The following is a 7,356-nucleotide window of genomic DNA, read 5'->3' as shown; positions in this document are numbered from 1 at the left end:
TTAATAGAATACACACAGCAGAAGAAAGCATTACCTTGAAACAAACTCTTCCCAAATTCTACACATTCTGAAACGTAACAGGTTTTAATCACTGCTACATGGTGGAAGCAATGTAGATGAAATGCAACAGCCACATCTTAGAAAGAATGTTACGTAAATAGCTGGCAAAAAATGAAAGAACCTTGTTTTCTAGGAAAATATATTACTCACAGAGTAGCCAACCCAATCTGTCTCCTCAGTTCTGTCTTTCAGGAAACACTCTCAAATAAAGAAAGAGAATACTGGAAACTAGAATTCATAAACTCAAGCAAAAGAGCAGAAACACTATTGAATTAGTGCTCTCATCGCATTTCAGAACTTTTTTTTTTTCCCCTCTATTTGAGCTCTAGTCACTGTAAGAATCACGACCTGACCACCTCCCTTCAACCATCACTAACAGCCCTTGTTTCTCAGGCACCCACTGCCTCTTCTCTTCAGTAGTTTACCTGATTGAAACAATCAAGATAAGCTTGATTAGTCTCCATTTCCATTTAACATTAGAATTGCACCTGAGGAAAAACTTCTGTGCTTGAAGACCTGTTAATTTTCTCCCAGAAGTTGTAGGTGATTTAAAGACAGGTATCACCTCTCCATTAAAAACCTTCCATCCCATCTGTAGGCAAATACACCTAGCCTTGCAATACCAAAGCACGCAGCAGAAACTGATTTTTTAAAAATTGGCTAATTAGCCATCTAAACTTGGAAAAAATAAAGGCCAGTGTTTTCCTCACACCAAATAGATGGTATCAACTTGAGAGAAAAGCACAGGAAGCAGCATACAAACAACAGTTGTCCTGATTCTAGGATCATAGCAGTGTTGTGAGGATCATAAAGTGTTAAAAGCCACGATGACCTTCTGCAAATAAAAAGGGCATGACCAGAGGTTTAAAAAAACTCTCAAGAAATTTGCTTGAAAACTTTTTTTTTTTCTTTTTTGGCTTTACCACCACAACTTCTTACAGAAGCATCTGATTTTCAAAGACTTTGGAATGTTAGCAAAAGTACTGTCACACAAATATTCAACAAATAAATCAAGTCATTTTTAAATTTCCATAGCATGAAGGTATTTGATTAGGGTAGATAAGTCTGTCCTGCTAAAAGTACCTTTGTGTCTGAACAGCAAACGCTGCTTTTGTTCTGTTTGTTGAAACTTCAGGAGAAAAGTTCAGTTTGGGTTTCTTCAAAGTATCTTGCAAGAGAAAAATCTATTCTCCTTCAACAAAGGCCCTACAGACAGACAACCCAGAAAAGTACAGAAGTGATGTACGTGCTAATCTCAGAGAAAGGCTCTGATACGACAAGACATCAAGGCAGTTGGGAAGCAAGCTTTTTTCCAAAGATGTATTCGACTTTACAAAAGCATTAAGGTTTTACCTTAAACTTCTCTGCAGGCTGGGATGTTAGCGGGGCACTGTCATCTAAACGCCGCGGGGCAGAGCAGCCTCAGGGTATTTCGGCAGCTTTAGGATCCGGCTGGTGATGGACTCTGTCGGCCCAAAATGCCACATGGCACCGAGCTGTGGTGAGTGCTCGAAACCATCTGCCGCCATTAACCGTGTGTGCGAAGGGCTCCCGGTACCAGCCGAAGTCACAGAACCATCCGGGTTGGAACACACCTTGAAGATCATCTCGTCCAGCCATCAGTCAAGCGACACTTGTCCGGCTCCTCGGCACCACCCGGGTGAGAACGAGCGGACAGAACGGTGATGGGCTCTTCTCCTCTCTCCTCTGTCCCCTCTCGGAGCGGAGGGCGGCCTGTCCCCGGGAACGTCCACCGGCTGGAGCTGGGACAGGGCTGCTGGGGGGGCCGCCTTTGGCGGGCCCCGCCCTTGGGCAGCTCGGCCCGGCCCGGCCCGGCCCCGCTGTAAGGGCTCCCTCAGCGCCGGGCTCCCCCCGCCTCACCTGCCCGCGCCCTCTCTCCTGCGAGGCGGGGAGCAGCGCGGGCACCCTCCGGCTCGGGCCACGGGAACACCCGCCCGGCACGGGCGCGCCTCAGCCCCTTCCGTGACCGGCCCCGGCCCCGCCGGTCCGGCGAGCGCGGCCCGTCAGTCCCGCTGAGGGGGGGGTGGATCCGCCGCCAACAGCCGCCGCCGGCAGCGGCGGGTCCGCGCCCTGAAGGAGAGGGGCGGGGGGGCGGCAGCGGCGCGTCTGCCCGAGGGGCTTTTCCCGCGCAGCCCCGTGAGGGGCCTGGCGGGGCCCTGGGGGGAACCTGCCTCCCGCCGGGGAAAGCTCCTCTCCAGAAGAACTGCCCGGCCTCTGCCAGGGGCAGGCAGGGAGCGGGCGCGGCTGGAGGCTCTGGGGCTCAGCCCCGGGGGTCGCAGCCCCTGGTTTTGGGGCGGTTCTGGGGGCGGCTCTGGGCTGGGCTCCGCGCTGGGGTGTCCCGGCACCCTCACAGCGGCCTGGCTGGCTGCGGGCTGCCGCCGGCTGAGGCTTTATGCTGGGATGAGGGTACGTATCCACCTTAATGTGGCTTTCTCTGAGTGTTCCTGATCAGGTTACTGTGCGGGGGATAATTTTGCAAGCTCACTCAATACCCCAGTTTTTTTCCTGAGAAGTGAGGGTTGACAATTGGAAATGGATGCTGAAAAGACTTCTAAAAGTAGCTGAACTGCTGGGCCGGTTTTGCTGGGGCTGTCTAAGCAAAGTGAAGTTCATCTCCTTTCCCTTTCCCCTTCCAGCCGGTGTATCTTGAACCTGCGGCAGTAAATCAAGGGGTAACACACAAGTATTCTTTCCGAGTAACTGCTCTGCCCGTGGGGCGACACTGATGAGCAATCTTTAGTTTGTAGGTCAGGCTGCATTTGATTCTGTGCTTGTTTGTCACTGCCCTGGAGTCGTTCAGGGAAGAGCTGGTTACTGAGTGTGCAGTGCTAGTTCGTACTCGTTGTTGACCTTGACCTTGACCTTTGGGCTTCTGCACATTTTGTCTTGAATAATGCTTTTTCAGTAGCAGTCTAGCTGCCGTCTAGCAGTTCCTGTCTCCTCGGTGAATTCTGTTCCAAGCTCCTTGTTTTCATGATGCCTGGGTCAATCCCAGCGTTTCTGCATCCTGCTGCATTAATTTCTGTAGTCATTTGCTTTGGGTGGAAGAGTCAGGATGGTTCCACTGTAAAAATGTGCAGATGGGGTCAGAGTTGGGCTTTGCCAAGGTTTGCACAGAAAATGGGTTATATTGCACTTCCCCTTAGTTCATTTGTATGGTTGAAGCATAATTCTTCATCTAAGCTGAAGCAAGAGATTGCTTTGGAATGTTTCTTATGCCAGCAGATCTTTGATCAACAAACCAAGAATCAACAGCTTGTATGGATTTTAAAACCCTTCACAGCTGTATTGGGTCTGTGTGTAGCAGGGGAGGGGCTCCTATGAGTGACTCTTTATGAGGCGGTGTAGTGATAGGATGAGGGGTAATGGTTTAAACTGAAAAGAGGGCAGATTTAGGTTAGATGTAAGGAAGAAATTCTTCCCTGTGAGGGTGGTGAGGCCCTGGCACAGGTTGCCCAGAGAAGCTGTGTCTGCCCCCTCCCTGGAAGGGTTCAAGGCCAGGCTGGACAGGGCTTTGGGCAACCTGGGCTAGTAGAAGGTGTCCCTGCCCATGGCAGGGGTGTGGCACTGGATGGTCTTTAAGGTCCGTTCCAGCCCAAACCATTCTATGATACTTTGACTAACCCATGTAATATTTGAGGCTGTCTGTCTGTGAAGTAGAAAAAGAGCCAGTTTGAATAATGGCATCATTAATCCCTTTAGCCTTAGGGTCTGCATCTGGACTCTGACCAGCGTGATGAGTTGTACAGACCTTTTAATGTGTCTCTCCCCCTTTTGCTACTGGTGTTTCTGTAGAGACCCTTGATCCGTTAAGTACAGTGCTTCCCTCCTGTCCCGCTCTTTTCTCTCCTGGTTTCAGCTGGTAATGTAAAGTAGGGTTTCTTCTCCATTTTTCCTTTTCTAAAGCAAGGGTTCTGTGGTGTAAAGAAAATGTGAATGCTGCCTTTAATTTAATGTTGTCCTGTCATGTCAGTCCTGTGCTGCTTCTGATGGCAAATAAGTCTAAAGACGCAGGGCAAACGGAGGGTTGGAGGCACAAATTATGCCTTGCTGTAACTGGAGTTCCAGGCGCTCCAAACCCAGGTGCCTGGTGTCCTGCTCAGCCTAACTGGGCAGTGAGCTAGCTAAGCCAGGTTTGAGCACCCTCTGCATACGGAGCTTAACTTGTGCCGCTTTATATGCTGAGAGACGTCTCTTGGGTTTAGACCGAACAGATGTATGTACAGCTAAGCCTCTGAACTCTAAAAATTGAACACTGTGTTAAGTGCATGAGGCTCTCCTAGCAAAATTAGCTGCAGATTGGTTGATATTTTCATTCATACTCTTCCATAAACAAAAACAAGGCGATGCTGAATTTACTGCATCAACTCTTTAACAGACCACTTGGTTATATGTCCTTCCTCTACAATCAACTACAATGCCCTTCCAGAATCGGAAGCACAGCAAATACATTTAACTCAAAGAAGCCAGTGTTAAATGGTCTTATTTAATGTTAGCAGGAAGCTGATGGGAACATCCTTAAATGAAAACTGATACGAAACTGAAATGTGTCCAAAACTTCTGCTGTATGTAGTGTCACCCTTGGTGGATTTCAAACCTTTTCATTTCCTGGTGATCAGTTCTAACTGTCCAGAGCAATGCAAATAAGTTGTATTAAGATGGCAGCAACTTAGATCTTTTCTTACATCCACAGATATTTTTGAAAAAGTAGTTGTGACTTACAAGTTAGATCAAGTTATCTAAAAATCATAAGCAGGACAATTTTTTTCTCATTTATATTAATGCTGGGTAAAAGAACAGACATTGATTTGGAAACCTGTAAACTGAAGGGGGATATCTGGGATATTGAAATATCAAATCTGGGATATTGAAAGATGGGGAAGAACTGAATCACAGGTATAAGAAGACTGTCAAATTTGTTAACCTCTTGGGTTTTTAGGGCAAACTTATGAGTTTTCTTTACAGGCTGGTTGTTCTTGGTAATCTGAATCACTTAGTCAATGAATGGATTTCAGAACTTGGTGAGAGCAAGGGAATGATTTTTTATATGTTCTAATCAAAACAGCTGAAGCCTTTTTATTTCTTTCAGAGGCCATACTACTAGGATTTATGTTGAAGTTCAACCTTTAACTTTTCTTCTTGAGTAGAGCTGTAGTAACTGCCATTGAAATAAGGTATAAAAGATACTTCAGACCAAGATCTTGAAGTCTTTGGGGCACTGAATAAATGTGTGCAGTGGCTCTATCAGTTGACTTGCAGCAGTTAACAAAGGTGAGTTAGATGGTCAATGGCACTAATGGTGCCCCAAACAGCCTACAGCTCCCAATCTAGTTTGAAATGGTTACACTAGACTTGCCCTTTGTATAGCTCTTAGATTGTGTTAATTTACATGTGTCTGCTGTGGGGAAGACTAATAATGGGTCTTAATTTCTGTAAATTAATGAAAGGACTGCTACTGTTACTTTTTTTTTTGAGTTGCAAGCACTCACTTCAGAAAAACAGTAGCAGTCTATTAGACTAACGACTCAGTAGGGAGTGAGAAGACATTGTTTATGGAGGGTGTTGTAGTCTTTCTAAAAAACTCTGCTGCCTGAACTTGCACATAGATCAATGTGTATCTTATCTTCTAAAGTAAACTCTTCTACCCACAGAATCTTCCCCCTTCAGCAGTAGCAAATGTTGGTGGCAAAATATTTACATTTGGATCTTACTGGCTCGGAGTACACACTAAAGGTAGAATTTTCATTGTCTGGTGATAGTTCTGATGTTTGAAAGTGACTTCCAACAATAACAGAAGAAATGGAGTCTCTTTGCAGGTGCTGACAGAGATGCTGTTTCTGTTGCTCCTAGACATGTAGAAAGATCTTTTCAGTCATTCTTTGAAAAACCAAAACGTCAGGAGAAAATAAAAAAAACTAAGAGCGACTGAGCTCTCTCCTTGATAATTGTGCAACTTCTACAAAAAGAATATTCATGGTAAGACTCATATTGGTAGTGGATGTCTTACAAGCCAAAATTTAAAAAGCAATTGTTTCTGAGCACCTTCTAAAATACTGTTTCCTGCAGCATGAGAAGTCAAGCTTTTGGTTCCTTTCCCAGTGACTGTACATCACATCAGAATCTTTGTGGTACACTTCTCCCCTGCCCGTGGTTTGAGAATGAGTCAGCTGTATCAGAAAGCAAGGTTGTCCCTAGGAGCCTTGCTTTAATCTTAGGTCTAGTGAGGGGCTTGGAAATAAGGTAATGGCATGCAGGAAAGGAAGGGGCAGCCTGGAAACTAAGGCAGTTGAAGGTGATGTGGAAAGGCTCTGTCAGCGCCTTTGCCGTGCTGTCCCTCTGGATGTACTTTAGAACCTCTAGTTCATTCTCCCCTGGTCATGTTCCTCTCTGCCCACTCAGCCTGAGACGTTGCGGAAGGGACGCACGCTGTCAGCTTTACATAGAGTTAATAGGGGCTGCGCTGTGAACGTATAAAACTGCTTTGTAAAATCACCCTCGGGTGATGTATTGCACACCTTGTGTGTGAAACTGAGCTCCTGAGAAGTGTTTCTCTTAGCCTGGTCTTCCTCGTGCAGACATTTTGAAAGACTTCATGTGCACAGCGAATGAGCCTTTGCTGGAATGACTGTCACCTGAGAACAGACTCTCAGTGGGCTGTGCACAGTTCTAACAGGAGGTCTACAACACTGAAAACTGTCCCATAAGGTATCCGACAGCCCCTCAGGCATTGTAGAAAATCAAAATAAGGAAGGCTAGTGCGCACTGTCCGATGTGGACAGAACTTTTTAGATTTCTCTGGATGTTAACCAGTAGAAGGAGAGCTACAGAAATCTCTTCCTTTTCTTCCTCACTGCCAAGGTAAGTGCCTTACCAGCACTGACACTGATGGCTCATTGTGCACTGTTGGTTCATTACAACACAGGATCAGCCTCTCAATCTCTTGGCTAAGTAACTTTTTAAAGCCAGTATTAGTACCATATTAGTGCCATACTGCTTGCAGCTTACTAACAATTTTTTTGGTTCGGAAACAACTCAGTCTGTATACTAAGTAGTTCAGCAGTGTAAATTCTGTAGTTTATCACAGTTTAGGAAGAACATGAAAGTAACAAAAAATATTTTCTTACAGAGTCATCCGCTCCTTTACAGGCAGTTGAAGATGGTTATGTACCAGTTGTCAAGTTTGAGTTTGATGGCGTTGAGGTAAGCGTTTTGCTTTTTTTCTTTAAGTGAGAAATATTTTTTTCTTCCTTTGGAATAGGATAACTTCTCCAGGGA

Source organism: Strix uralensis, chromosome 5, assembly GCF_047716275.1.
Source record: "Strix uralensis isolate ZFMK-TIS-50842 chromosome 5, bStrUra1, whole genome shotgun sequence".
Taxonomy (NCBI): domain Eukaryota; kingdom Metazoa; phylum Chordata; class Aves; order Strigiformes; family Strigidae; genus Strix; species Strix uralensis.
Note: the sequence above shows the minus strand (reverse complement) of the source record.